The 14088-nt window shown below is 33.0% G+C and overlaps 1 protein-coding gene across 3 annotated transcripts in view; it reads left to right on the top strand.

Annotated features, from left to right (window-relative positions):
- The window catches only part of Dg (Dystroglycan), a 156716-nt gene that overhangs the window by 53454 nt on the left and 89174 nt on the right, over positions 1–14088 (top strand). For all 3 annotated transcript variants that reach the window (XM_088230922.1, XM_088230921.1, XM_088230920.1), the window contains exon 3: positions 5023–5057. The gene's annotated coding sequence lies outside the window, so the exon portion shown is untranslated. The remainder of the gene's footprint in view (positions 1–5022; positions 5058–14088) is intronic.

Raw genomic sequence — 14088 nt, 5'->3', positions numbered from 1 at the left:
CATTAGCCGCATTCGCTGTCTGCAAACTGGCACATCACACTGATAAAAACAAAGCCATTACCTCCAGCGAAAACTTTAGAACGAACTCGGAAGTCACATCAAAGTAAACCTCATCTATATTTCTACCTTTGCTGCACTCTTATTTTATTTGGTTTAGAAACTCCTTTCTTTTCAAAGTCTAACTAACCTCCAAGTTAACAAAACTAAGAATCGTGAGTTTGACTTTGCTAGCCACCTTATTATTTAATATTCCTGCAACTCGTTAACCAAATATTCGTAAATCAATTAGGTAGTTCAATCAATATTTTTATCACATTAAATAAGCAATCTATATCAATGTATATAATTTTAAGCTATTTTTACCCAGACAGTGAATCTACTTAATACAGTTATTCATTATACATACATTCCTAGCTTTTGCCTTGGTTTAGTATTAGATTAATCGTGTAAATATGTGTTTTTTGGAAAAGATCTCAGCAGGCAAGTCTTATAAATTGGCTTAGAAAATCTTGTAACTGTTGCCTTATTCACAAACTTGGCATAAAGTTACCTCTAGGCATACTGGTAGAATACGGATGGTAATACTATCCTCATTACAGTGGTAGAATAAGGATGGTATTCCTATCCTTATTTTACCAGTATGCCCAGGAGTAACTTTATACCAGGTTTATACGTAAGGCAAAATATATCTGTAATGTACTTTGCGCACCTATCTTATTAATTTATTAACGTGTAGCACAGATAAAGAATATTTCATAGAAGGAAATATGGAAGTCTAGGTATGTACAGGGCTTATAACCTGTCATTGGGTTAAACTGACTTTTTACACTCTGTGTAACATTCACCATTATCTGCCTATTTGCATCCATATTTCTTCAAATTTTTCTTCTGTTGATTTTTTTGCTGCTTTAGAGCTAAAACCTTTATTGGTGCGGCTGAGATTCATTTGATTTAATTATTTCACCTCCATAACAGAACGCCTGAAAATAATTTTAATAATCTACATTTTTCAACACAGTTTTAAACATAATTTTCAACGTCGATTTTCATACTTCTTCTTTTTTCATCAATCGTATTCGGTTTAATAAACAATAGTTTGAGTTCTTCCAAAATTAAAAAAAAAAATATTTGGTTCAAAACTAGTTAAAAATCATGGCTTTATTCTACTTTCAAAATTTACTCGTTCACACTAGATTATACACAATGTCATGTTAGATCTCTGAAGTTGAAAAGTAATATGACTTTTCAATTTGCATGTATTAATGCTGCAAACGCCCTTTACCCTTCTTCATTCACGCTCTTTATTTTCTTATAAAAATAAAGGGTACATTCTTGATACATCTTTCCCCTTACGAAAGCGGTCGAATGTAAACTTAATATTACTTACTTAAAGCGTGCTCAAACTGCTTCTAACATCGACCAAAGTTCGAGACCATCATCCCGCCCGAGGTATCGTCACCCACGTAACTCCCACCCCTACTCTCGGCGACTATGGGGCTACCGTCTTTATTTAATTCCACCCGCGACCTAAAGTTACGACGCCCTTTGACACCTGTTCTAGCAACCGAAAACACAGCCCAAGTCTTGAAGAAGACTGACATTATTTTTACGATTCTTGTGCTGTAGGCGTTGTGAAGTCTTAATGTGAGATACTCACCCTGCTTCAAAGTTCTCTTCTCGTTTTTTCTCTTCACTTTTTTGCGTATTTGTTATTCAGATGAAGCTTTTAAACTTGAGACCGTATGGTGAAGTTGTAGAACTGTTTACCTTTGTCGAACCTGTTTTCCTTGCATTAATATCCTGTATTTTTCCTTTATACTTTTTGTCTGATACACCGATAGCCTTCCTACAGCACGGTAGACAGGTTCCTATAAAATGCCGTGATATGTGAAACCGTGTTTTATGAGACTCATACCCAATACAATGAGGGGGGTTTATTAGACATTTTTATCATATGGTAGGCATTATTTTCCACCAATAATAGTTTCGTCCCTATTAGAAACTTGGTATCAGTGTATGCAAATATTTGTGTTCTTCAATATTTTTTTCGGGACAGGCCAGCTCAGTTGATGCAGATTCGCCTTGTACCTTTGATCGCAAAACGTTTTTTGAATTTTTCAAACCATCCTTTGCTTGCCAATTTGGGCTTACAAAAGATTCTCCTTTTTTTCAAATGTGTTTGTAAATTTTCAAAGCTTTCTGCTTTGTAATGTTCCTATCCAATGGCTTCTTTTTTCACAGCAATTGTCTATCCAAATACTAAGTGCCTTTTCCATTTTCTCAATTATCGGTACACGGGAACGAGATGCATATTTTGGAGATGTAGAAAATTCTACACTTACAGCACTTTTAATTTTCTTTTTATTTAACTTGATGGTTTGATGCGTTTGTTTCGGTTAAGAGTTTTACTATGAATGTCACTTTTTTTCACAATACGATCTAAAATTTATATTTTTACATCAAGTGGAATAAGTTTTCTCTACAACTTTGTTTCAACCGTGTTGTGAGAAGACGCGTTATAGAAAGGTTTTCGCAAAATATTAATAGTGTTGATGAAGACCGTGTTTTAGGCGGGTTACGATTCATAAGCAAGTGTTGGCTTATTTTTTTGATCAAATTTTAAAACAGCGAATCCCTGTAAGTGGATACTGTGTAAATCGTGGGTATAAAAAATCTCTTTATATTCGTTTAGTTACATATTTGTACACTTCTTAACTCTACAAATAATGTTAAAAATACATTGTATCGTGGTGGGTCATAAGTTTACATATAAAACAAAACTTCATATATCTATCGTATTTTAAAATAATTAAAAAATATATGAATTATAGAAAATATTCCGTTTTTCTACTATCATTTCTTGGCCGAACTGTATTTTTATCAGAATAATAAAAATACGTATATAGTTTCATAACCTTCATAAAATTATATAATTTTCACCGGTTTTTATTATATGCATTCAAACAAAACTTAAATTATTTGAATTTAAACCCTTTTATTTCAAATAATTATATGAAATCATGATTTACAACCCCTGTTTGCACTTGTATATAACATATAAATTTGTTTAGTCTCCCACCAGTCTGACGATGTCAGTCACGACGAAACCCGGTCACTGGTAAAGATTTATAAATAAAAGTGGAATAAAACTAAATACGTATTTTTATTATTGGAATTTAATTATGGAAAATAGGTTAACTAACCGTTTGTCTTTAAATGCCTGTTTTTCAAAATATCTCGTCTTTTGCTTGATGGAACACGATGTTACAGCGCCGTCTTCAAAGGGATTTTTTAATACAGTTATTATTATTATTATGGATAACTTACATAGCGCCATTTTCGTAACAAAATAGTTCAAGGGCGCTTTACATAGTGATTCTTTTAAATTTGTAATTTAATTAAAATAATTTATTTTGTTGTCACATGCTACGGATTTATTCAAATGATTTAGAGAACAAGTGGGTTTTAAGATTTTTCCGAAACGTCACTTAACTTTCACAGCCTCGCACCTCTGCTGGGAGAGCATTCCATGCCATAGGGCCTGCGACCGCAAATGCGCGTTCACTAAATTTAGTGCGCTGTTTGCGTAGAGGTAAAATAACTTTTCCTCTCGCCGTAGCTGATCTAAGCGTGAGACGCCTGTCAGCTAGTTCATCTGGAATGCATAGTTCCCTTAGATACTCAAGAGCAGAGTTGTGCAGTGACTTATACATAAGTCAACAGAGTTTGTATTCGACCCTCTGTGGAAAACGTAGCCAGTGTAGTTCCCGAAGTAGTGGAGTGATATGACTGAACTTGGAGATTCCGAAAATAAGTCTCGCTGCGGCATTCAATACAGATTGTAGGCGAGTCATTTTGTTCATTGGTAGACCTGCATAGATACCATTACAATAATCGACTCTAGACACTACAAACGCATTTATTAATTGACGGGCGGCATCAACCGGCAAATTTTTGCGTATGCATTTAATTTGTCTCAGCTGGTAGAAGCATGAACTTATCGTTCTACTAATTTTAGCGTCAAGAGAAAGGTCAGAATTGAGTAAAACTCCCAGTAGTTTAACGGTGGGTAAAGCGGTACTCCCTACATTGGGTAGGGCCGTATCCTGGATCAAATTCTGTCGTCTGGCTGAAGCGACCCATAGTTGTTCAGTTTTTTGATGGGTTTAATGTTAGTCTGTTTTCAGCCATCCAGTTTCCTATTTTCTCGATGCATCCATCAATTAAATTGACAAGCACACTTCTCTCGCCTGGTTTGCAATAAAAATAAATCTGAGTATCATCTGCGTGGCAGTGAGTATTTTAATATTTAAGGGATAAACCGTGTCATAAAGATAAGGCGATATTCTTTTTGATTCTCACCATTTCTTTACATATTTCATACGTAGTAATTAGTAATTTCACAACTATCTACGTTTATTGTTTATTTTTTAAGTACGAGCTTTCAAAAGCATAATACACGACTTAAGTTTTCATAAATTTCGAATACGGCACCTTAACATGTCATTCAGTGAGTCTTTTCTACTTGTTCAGCACCTCTTGTATCTATGAGACTCGTTAGGTGGTGATCCCATTTCGCATTAGTCTGCATTCACCGACAAGTGCAACACGATCTAAAGCTTCTAATTTGTATCTCTTTCGAGCTTTTCTATAACCAGACATCTTGAAGCTCGAAAATTTTGAATCCTTCAACCCCGTACTGAATAGTTGCCTGTGGTAAGGTTTAACCTCTTCGTCTTATAAAAGGAAAGACTTCGGAGTTATAAACCTTCGAATGCTTAATCGCCCTTTCAGGTTTTATATTACAAAAATGGCGCTATAGTGGACTTGGTTTTTTTTTCACATCATCCAACACTAAAATTTAGTGAAACAATCCCAAAATTGCAAAAAATTGACTGTGCTAGTTTTCTTTGTACGCTAACGATTTATAGGTATACATGAACAGGTTTTATGTTATTTGAACATACAAAATATAGCAAATACGCCCTTTAATAAGATCATTATTTATTTTATTTGTTTCAGACTTCTTTGGATACTCAGCTAAACCCTTAGAAACGGTAAGCAACACATTTTTTATTTATAATATAATAATTATATATTTAATTTTATAATGGAATAATATAATTTTAATTTTAATCCATACTTATATGAATTGGGTTATTGTCAATATTTAGGAATAGTCAGGTGATAACTCTTCAATATAACTTTGTTTAAGGCATAAAGTTTAAAAAGGTTCTTCTTCGAGAAAACTTTTTTTGTAGCCGATAACTAATAAATTAGTTTTTGGTGACAAAGTAGGTACATTGATAATATTATCACAAATAATGTTATTTGACTTAAGTGTTTTGGAACACCTGTGAACATAGGTACATTCTACAAGATGAGCATATTTAAAAAAATTGAAAAAGTTTACTTTTGTGATTGTTCCTTCCGCCCATAGATATAATATTTATTTTTAATCGTTTATAAGTTTCTTTTTATACTGTCTTACGCCATTGTGTATATGCAAAGTAGCCATAATGTAGGCACTAAACGGATACCCTTATTTTTAATTCCATTGTTCGTTCTGTTGAAAATCCTACAATACCAACTCTATTTTCTAAATGAGTACAAAACTATTGAAAACGATCTCATTACGATACCCAAAACAACAAACTATGTTTTGTTTCAAAGGGAACAAAGAGAATAAACAATAATATCTCTTTTAACGTAAATTTTCATTGATATTGGGTATATTTACTGTGTTCTAAGAATACGTTTGTTTAAGCTTCCATTAAAGCTTTTATGCACGGCCCACGAACATTCCTTAGTTCCACGCCCTGTGGTTACATACGAAAATTGATATAATTTGTAAACTCGAGCGCGCAGAGTTCCTTTGCAGAAGTGTGCTCATTTGCAACATTTATATCGAATTTGGTAGCGAAATTTTTTTTCGTGAAATAAGTAGGTATTTATAAACTTGCTAAAAAAACTTCATTTAATCAAAGCTCATCGCAGTTTTCGTATAACATACCTAGTAGTGCATAGGACATGAATTAGCGCTCCAATTACGCATCAGGTGCCAGTCCAGAAACAGTGAAATATTGCAGTGTATAACTATTTCACGTCCACTCTGCCAAGAATCGAACCCAGGACCTAAAGCATGGAAGGCCAACGTGAATCCATTACATTACGAGGCGGACTTATCTTCACTCAATTATTATTTGCATGATTTTTATTTGAGAGTTACCATCAAGTTAAAAACACGCGTCCAAGGTTCTGGTTGTATTTCATTTTCATTTCAGCATTCTTCATCCTCATGGACGCAGAGGAAGTTGATTTATAGATATATTGAACTATTCTAGAAACGCAAGATTTTAAAAGGGATTTTTTATGTAAGTAATTCCTATGTACCTATTAGTAACTCAAATTTTATGTATTTTTAATGTGGTTTGTCGTTCTTTTGGATTAATAACGACTTTTATAATATATTAACCACCGTTTTTTTGTCAAGTTAATATACTAATGTTATTTGTGTTAGTAGGCACATTATAAATATTTATTCATTTTATTTTATTAGGTAGTTCAACAAAGATACATACTAGAAAACATACAATTTAAAAGCTTTCGTCGATACAATTTTACATGCATATATATCTTCAATTATAGCATTACACAAAATAGATTTACACATTAAGTTGTACTACATATTTTTTAATATTTTTTTTAATACAGGATACAATGCAATAAAAAATATGATTTATTCCCAAGAGATTATTCGCAAAAGTTGGGAGAGTATCATGAAAAATGACAATTTTATTGTTTCGGCAGTATATATTATATTCCCGACACATGCGGGCTGTATGAAAACTTAGGCACACATAAAGCAGAGATTATTAAAGATTTTAATGGACTGTACAAATTTCGCCAAGAACTGTAGAGGATAAATGCCAACTTAGTTAATAATCGCCGTATGCCATTTTCACCGCTCCACCGGTCAGTGTGTAGGTATCCCCAGAGCTATGCACCTTATACAAATAGTTTCGTGTAGTACGCAGTGAGAATATTGTTTGGTAATCGCCACACGTCCGTCCTTAAATTAAACCATTGATTTGAGCGCCACACCCACCGATTGTAATATTGGGCCATAAATTATATTGGACTTTCAATTAATGGCCCGTGACAATCTTCGGATCGGGAGGGCAAGCTCAACCTGGGGCCACCGGCGCCGACGCATTAATATCCTTACACTTTCCATATTTCCTTAGCCGTTAATCGCTCGTTCGGTATTCTTAGTACTGGGTGTAAATATACCTACCGCAATTTCATATTTTATCAAACCCCCTCCATTCCAAAACAACGCAATAAAAAAAAAATACCTTAATTAAGCAGTTGGCAATTTTTTTTAAATTTAACAAAAGCTCGTGCCTAAAATTTTTCATATTATGTTTTTTCATAACATAATAAAACGGTAATTTTTACTTAATTATAAATTTTAAACTTTGTATTACAATACCAACTATATAATTTATATGTATAACGAATACCCTTATGTATGGAATTGATAGAGTTTGAAAAATATGGATGAAAGTAGGCTGAATACTGTCGAAACGCGATATCTCAGAAAATGTATTAAAACAATTTTGTACTATAGGTTCTCAAATGTCGAGATCCGTGCAATTATGTAAGACTTAGATAAACATTATCTGCAAAATCAAGAAAGGATTTTTGCATTGGATCGGACATGTAGAGCAAATAGACGGCGAAATAACGGATTAAAAGATTTACGATGCAAATGTCGATGGATGCAGAAAATTAGTAAGACCTAGGAAGAAATCACATCCCCAAATCCAACAATTACTTGAAGATGGACATGTCAAAAGTCGCAATAATCGGCACGCGTGCATTAGATGATGTATGAACGTAGAGAAAGCGAGGTCTGTATGCAAAGACTGAGTGATATGGCGTTCTATTCTATCTACTTACCTCTACGGGGAAACCGCGTGATAGTTTGTATGTTTTGTATTGTTCCACCGAAATGAAGGTTTATCGCGTATTTTATGATCCCAAGACTGACACCTTAAGCGTTAAACTGATCGGCTTTTCATCTACAACAAAAAGAATCGCTGCTGTCGATACATTAATATAGTTCCCTATGCACCATTATTAGATGTACATTAAAAATACATGTTTTACAGAACTAGAAAAAAACCTCGTGGCTAGTAGCATTCTTTATTTTCGTCCTAGCATATTCGGGAGTGGTTTTTTCTGCAGCTAAAGTTTGCCCGAGTTATCTCGGGTGTGGGAATTTTCGCACATAATAGCCGCTGGCGTAGTTCTTAAGCGGTTTAAAAAAATCGCATATGTCCCCCTTTATTGATAAATTGAAATTCATATAGTCTCTCCATATTTTCTTGCGTTTATAATTATAATTTATATTCTCTATCACTAATCACGTAAATTCACAGCACGTAAATTATTGTCCTTTGAATATGCAAATATCTTAATTGTTTCCTGTAATATATCATTCTCTTTTGTTACTCCCTGGCGTGAACTATTGCCACCAATCAATGGCCCCTTCGCTCACCATAATAACGATGCTACGGATATGACCTACAGGACTCGTGCCCAAATAGTGAAGTGAAGAGTTTAGAGGTTTCTGCACTCGTACCGAATATTTCCCCTCGTCGTGTAGTCATATTATGATATGTATTTTTAATTTTGCCGTACCTACTAAATTACTCACAGAGTGATATGACAATCATACTCGACATTTCTGTCCCTAAAGGTTATTACTGTTCCCCTTTTTATTTTACCTAACTTCAATTATTATTCTATTGCCAGTCATCTTTAACTAGTATCTCTTAATGTATGTAGTTGTTTTTATTAAGTTCAGAACCAGCTTTTATCTTCCCTTAAAATTAAGTTTATGGCTAACATGGATTTTTCTCGGATTCGATTGAAATTGTGTTTTTATCTATTATTTGTAGATTTTTGACAAATATATTTAGTCCTTATCTGAATAATATTATAATAATAATATTCGGTTGATTTATATAGCGCCATTTTTGTGAAAAATCACTTCAAGGGCGCTTAACAATTTTATACTAAGCTAAAGCTTATTTTATTTATTTATTTACATTCGTAAGTTTATTGTACATTATTTGAGACAATAATTCCCAACTCCATGGGACTATAAGTCATGTGTTGAGATGGGACGAGCAATTATATGACACAGACACATGAGTATATTACCACAAATATAGGATTAGAAACATAAAAAATAATTATTAAAAATATTTTTAAAATAAACATTAAACAGTTAACTCAAGCATTTGGAAAATCGTTGTTACATATTATACCCTTTTGCTTCAGTTATAAATATGTCTTATTCCGTGTCTTTGAATTTACAATAATTTTCAGTTACAATACAAGTTACATATATCAAGAGTTTTACTAGGGCTGGCGATTTTCTGCAAAATGCACATCTTAGGTTGTGTGGTAAGCCAGACTTTAAAAACCATAAAAACTGGTCAAGTACATAACTGTTTTTTTTTTGTATTATAAAAAAACGAATCTATGCATTATTTATCATTTGTCAAAGTAAAAAACATTCTAACTTTTGTGTAAATTTGATTATTCACTCTTTTCGCAAAGGTGCTATTATCTCCGTTTCGCTTTTCTATGGGTGGCTGCTTTCTGCACAACTACGTTCATATATATTATATTACATGTAATTATACTTTTTAATAATCTATTTTCAATAATTTTAAAAATGACCATATAATTCAGGTCTGTTATACCTAAATACGACTTTATTATCAAGAAAGAGATGTAGGTTTATCAAGTATTGTATTCTATGTAGATGAATGTGATTTTTTTTTTCCTTCAAATCACTATGGTTTTCAACTCGATTGTCGCTCGTCAAGTATTTTTTTATTCTTCCATAAATTCCTTAGCTTACAATATATTCTCACACGATTCTACTATTATGTTTCGTTCAAAGCTGTCGTTGGCTTTAGGGTTTTGAAATAAATATTCGCATAAATATTCTGATTTTGATATCATATTAGATATCAATCAAGATTTGTGAATACGAAAGGGTTTTATTATTTATGACAAACATTCATTATACTTACTGTTATTTTTACTCTAGCCTATAATATACCTACAGTAGTATCGGTGTATTGATTTCAGTAGGACTCAGAAATGTTAAACATTTCGGAATGAATTGATCGGATTAACGACGGTTTCTTGGATTTATTCGGGTTTCGCGTTTAGTAATAGAGATGAACCACTTTGGTAGAATCCTGTCGAGATAGTCCTAAACCCTCCTAGCCCCATTTAGGTTCAGTTATAACTTAGGGTCTTGAGCATTCCCAAAGGAAAATTGCAAATCAAACTTATCTCTTGTCCGCCATAATTTATATCTCGTCTCTTGCACTAGCATCAATCGGCACAAATAACCAATGATATATTTTTTGCTTTCATACAATAAATCTACTTCTGAGACTTGTTTATTTTAGTAATTTTACACAAAATACGTTGTTAAATTATTATTTCGTCATGATCGTAGAACAACGACGCGTGTGATTTTCTTAAACTTTACACGAGAGCGGTTTAAATTGTTGGTAGATACTTTATGCCACCACTTAATAAGTGCAAAAGTATGAAATTTGAGACTTTTGTTGGTATATATATATATATATATATTATAATCTATATATTTAATATATATATATATAAATATATATATTTGTATTTTAAAACTGTAATATAACGCCTTCATGTAACCTTTTCAAGATCAAATATAAATTAAAGTCATAGTCGCATTTTTCGCTCATCCGTCGCTGTTCTGCGATCACGATGATTTGTACCAATATTAAATATTTTTCTTCAAAAAATAAATGAATAAAATAAATAGTCATTTAATACAATAAATTATTTACTTTGATATCAATTATTTTATAGAACAAAAATTTATTTTTCTGTTGGTACATATATTAAAATAAAATATGTCGATTGACAGTATTAATGATGATTTCTATGACAGGACGCCTAAACCTGTGTCCTTCCTGAAGATTTAGATTTAGCTAGCCATTACGGCTTGACTGATCGCAGAAACATGTATAGGATTTAGGTTTTTGGGGGTTTGAACTCCTACCCCAGTATGAGATTGACGAAAGAAGCGAGACCGATGTTTGATGCATATTTATTACATGGTGAATTAATACACTGTACTTTGTTGTGAAGCACGAGAGTAACGGAGATGATGAGTTGAACTTGCTACACATGGACTACATCCTGCAACTGAGTGACTGCGTTGAGCTGACTTGATTGTGCTGACTTTTTGGGCTAACTTGATGGACCTACTGGGCATTACCACGACCTGTGGTCTCTTTATAGACCTTTGTTCTTCATGTCTCCGTGGCAGGAATGAAGTGTGTAATGAAATTAATGTATTGCAGGACGTCGGTCTTATGTAGATGGAGGCTTTATGTCCAATACTGTTAGTCTCAAATAATAAAATGTATTGTATCCAATGGAAAACGCTGAATTTCTTCTTGTAGTCGTTGCTCTATATTCCGAGTGAAATCATTGCACGTATGTGTGTCATCGATCAATGAACTATGACCTCTATACACGATAGTATAAAAAAACTGCGTTCTGTCTAGAAATCCTCATGTAACCAAAAATTCGGGGCTCACCGGTAAATCGCAAAGTCCTGCTGGTCGGATTCTGGACGTTCTATCATTTAAGAAATTGAGAGTTTACATTAATTTAAAAAAATAATTAGTCAAAAAAATTTACTCATGTTGAATAATCTTAAACATAGATTTTATATCCGAAATCTATTTCCCAATAGCGATGCTCGCAAATAGATCAATGTACCTTTACCGCATATACCCTAAAAGGACGCACTCGTGTTATTAGATTTACCACTCACCTTTATTTTCGGGCCTAGTTCGTATTTTTTACGCTCGGTCAACCCATAATTCCGCAGGCGCGGGGGAGATTCCCCACAAGCAGTGAGGGTCGGTAGTTAGTACGTCTTCTCAAAACTGCAGAGCTAACATTCTCGAGATGCAAGTAAGTATCTACTCGTCTTTGTTACAAACCACTCGTTTTCAAATTAAATTTTTCAATTCAAAGCGTCGATGTAGAAAGGGGTACGTACATTATTTCATAATATCTATACATACATTGTTTTGCATTTTATATATAACATCGAACAATAATAGTTTGCTAGAATTCCACTCGTCCATGCGCTTTGTAGCCGCACGACGATTAATAATCTAACGTCCATATGTAAATGTTATCAATTATAAAATACCTATATTTTGTGAATGGTGTCTAGATTTTTTTTTTACGTTCTTTTTTTTTTTGCACCACAACAGGCCAGGAGGCCTAATTACAGTGGTGAATTACATCACAGAGCACCCAGGCTTGAGAAAAATCACATTTTAATTGTGTGTGTTCTCACCGGGAATCGAACCCGGAACCTTCCGTGCGTGAGTCAAGCGTCTTGACCACTACACCACGGAGGCCGCCAACCGTCGAGAATTCCAACCGTCCATGCGCTGAGTGATGAACAACGCAACAAGACGTGTTCCCCCCTCCTCCTCCTCGTTTCTCTCCTGCAAAAGTAAGCAAACGTTTGTTTTTTTTTATATTTTATTTTTTTACATTTTATTTGTTCTAAAAAAATATTTTAATTTGCAAATATGTCTTCTTGCTCATACTTATCATCGTGGTTTCGGATGTGACAGGGTTTAATGAACACCTGTATATACATAAATGTATTTTTTTATTTTCATTAACACACTAAACTTCATTGTCAATTTTAAACCCTCGCTTTATTATTTTAGTGGTTATTATAACAAAACGAACAATAAATGTGATTAATAAAATCACAATGCTACGTGTTCTTGATAACTAATAATATAACATATAATTAGTAATACTGAACTGTAAATGAATCTTTACATTTGTGTACATTTATTGGTGCTCTCGAAATTTCTTTTAGTTCTTCGAATTAACTACGGTTGAGATATTATTATTTCTTCGATTTAATACGCTTTGTAATTTCTACTTTCTACCGTAAATATGTAATTATCACCCCCTACACTCGCTTGTTCGGGGAAAACTCATTATAACAAATGTCACGTTTCTCTTTTCGACATTTTATTAGAATTCCAACAGGTTTATTCACATTCCCCCTACGGTGTATGATAGTAATAATATAATACATAATCATATTACAGGACCTTTGTATCAATGTATATATTTCAAATTTCCTATTTTGTTTCGTACAAATACATGTTTCGATGAATTATTTTGAACATATCTATGTATTTTTGTTGATATTTCTAAATAAAACTACGTAGTTAATGATTTTGATAAAAATACAAATACAATTTCTTGGTTTAGTTTTGTTTGACCATCGGGCTCATTTTTTGTTCTATTTTTTCTATGTTTAACAAGGGTTTAGGAGATAAGTACACCAGCAGCTCAATCACAATGGGCGCACTTCTCGGTAATTACATACGCGATATATATTTTTTATGGATACGTGTTGGTTAAGGACTTTCAATCGACGTGATAAACATCTGCGATCGAGCATCAGGTAAGTATTTTATTTAAGTGCATACAACATATAATTACAACTAGTTTTCCATTTTTATGTTCTTATCTCTCAAAACCTCGTAAAAAATAGTATTTACGTTAAAAATATTTTTAACGATCTACTAGTCCTTGAAAATACCTACTGCGAAAGATCTTGTTGGTCAAATAAAACAAAAATAATTTTATGGTATTCTTATCGAAATCATTATTATTGAATGTGTTACCGAGAACACCTGAATCCGGAATGTGCATCAAATCAATGAAAATGCATTATTCTTTATTAACGCGAATAACAAGATAAATAAGCAACTAATTTTTTACAGTAGTATTTTTACGCAATTTTATCATAGAGCACAATTATTATTATTTTTATGTCCCGACTTCATAAAAAAATCTGTGTTAAGTCGGGACTCTTCTATATATAAAACAAAAACACTTATTTACATATTAAACAATATACAAAATAATCAAAACAATATACAA

Source organism: Micrasema longulum, unplaced genomic scaffold (genome assembly GCF_059751315.1).
Source record: "Micrasema longulum isolate JH-2025_06_02 unplaced genomic scaffold, ASM5975131v1 h1tg000831l, whole genome shotgun sequence".
Lineage (NCBI taxonomy): Eukaryota > Metazoa > Arthropoda > Insecta > Trichoptera > Brachycentridae > Micrasema > Micrasema longulum.
Note: the sequence above shows the minus strand (reverse complement) of the source record. Positions and strands in the feature narration are given on the sequence as shown.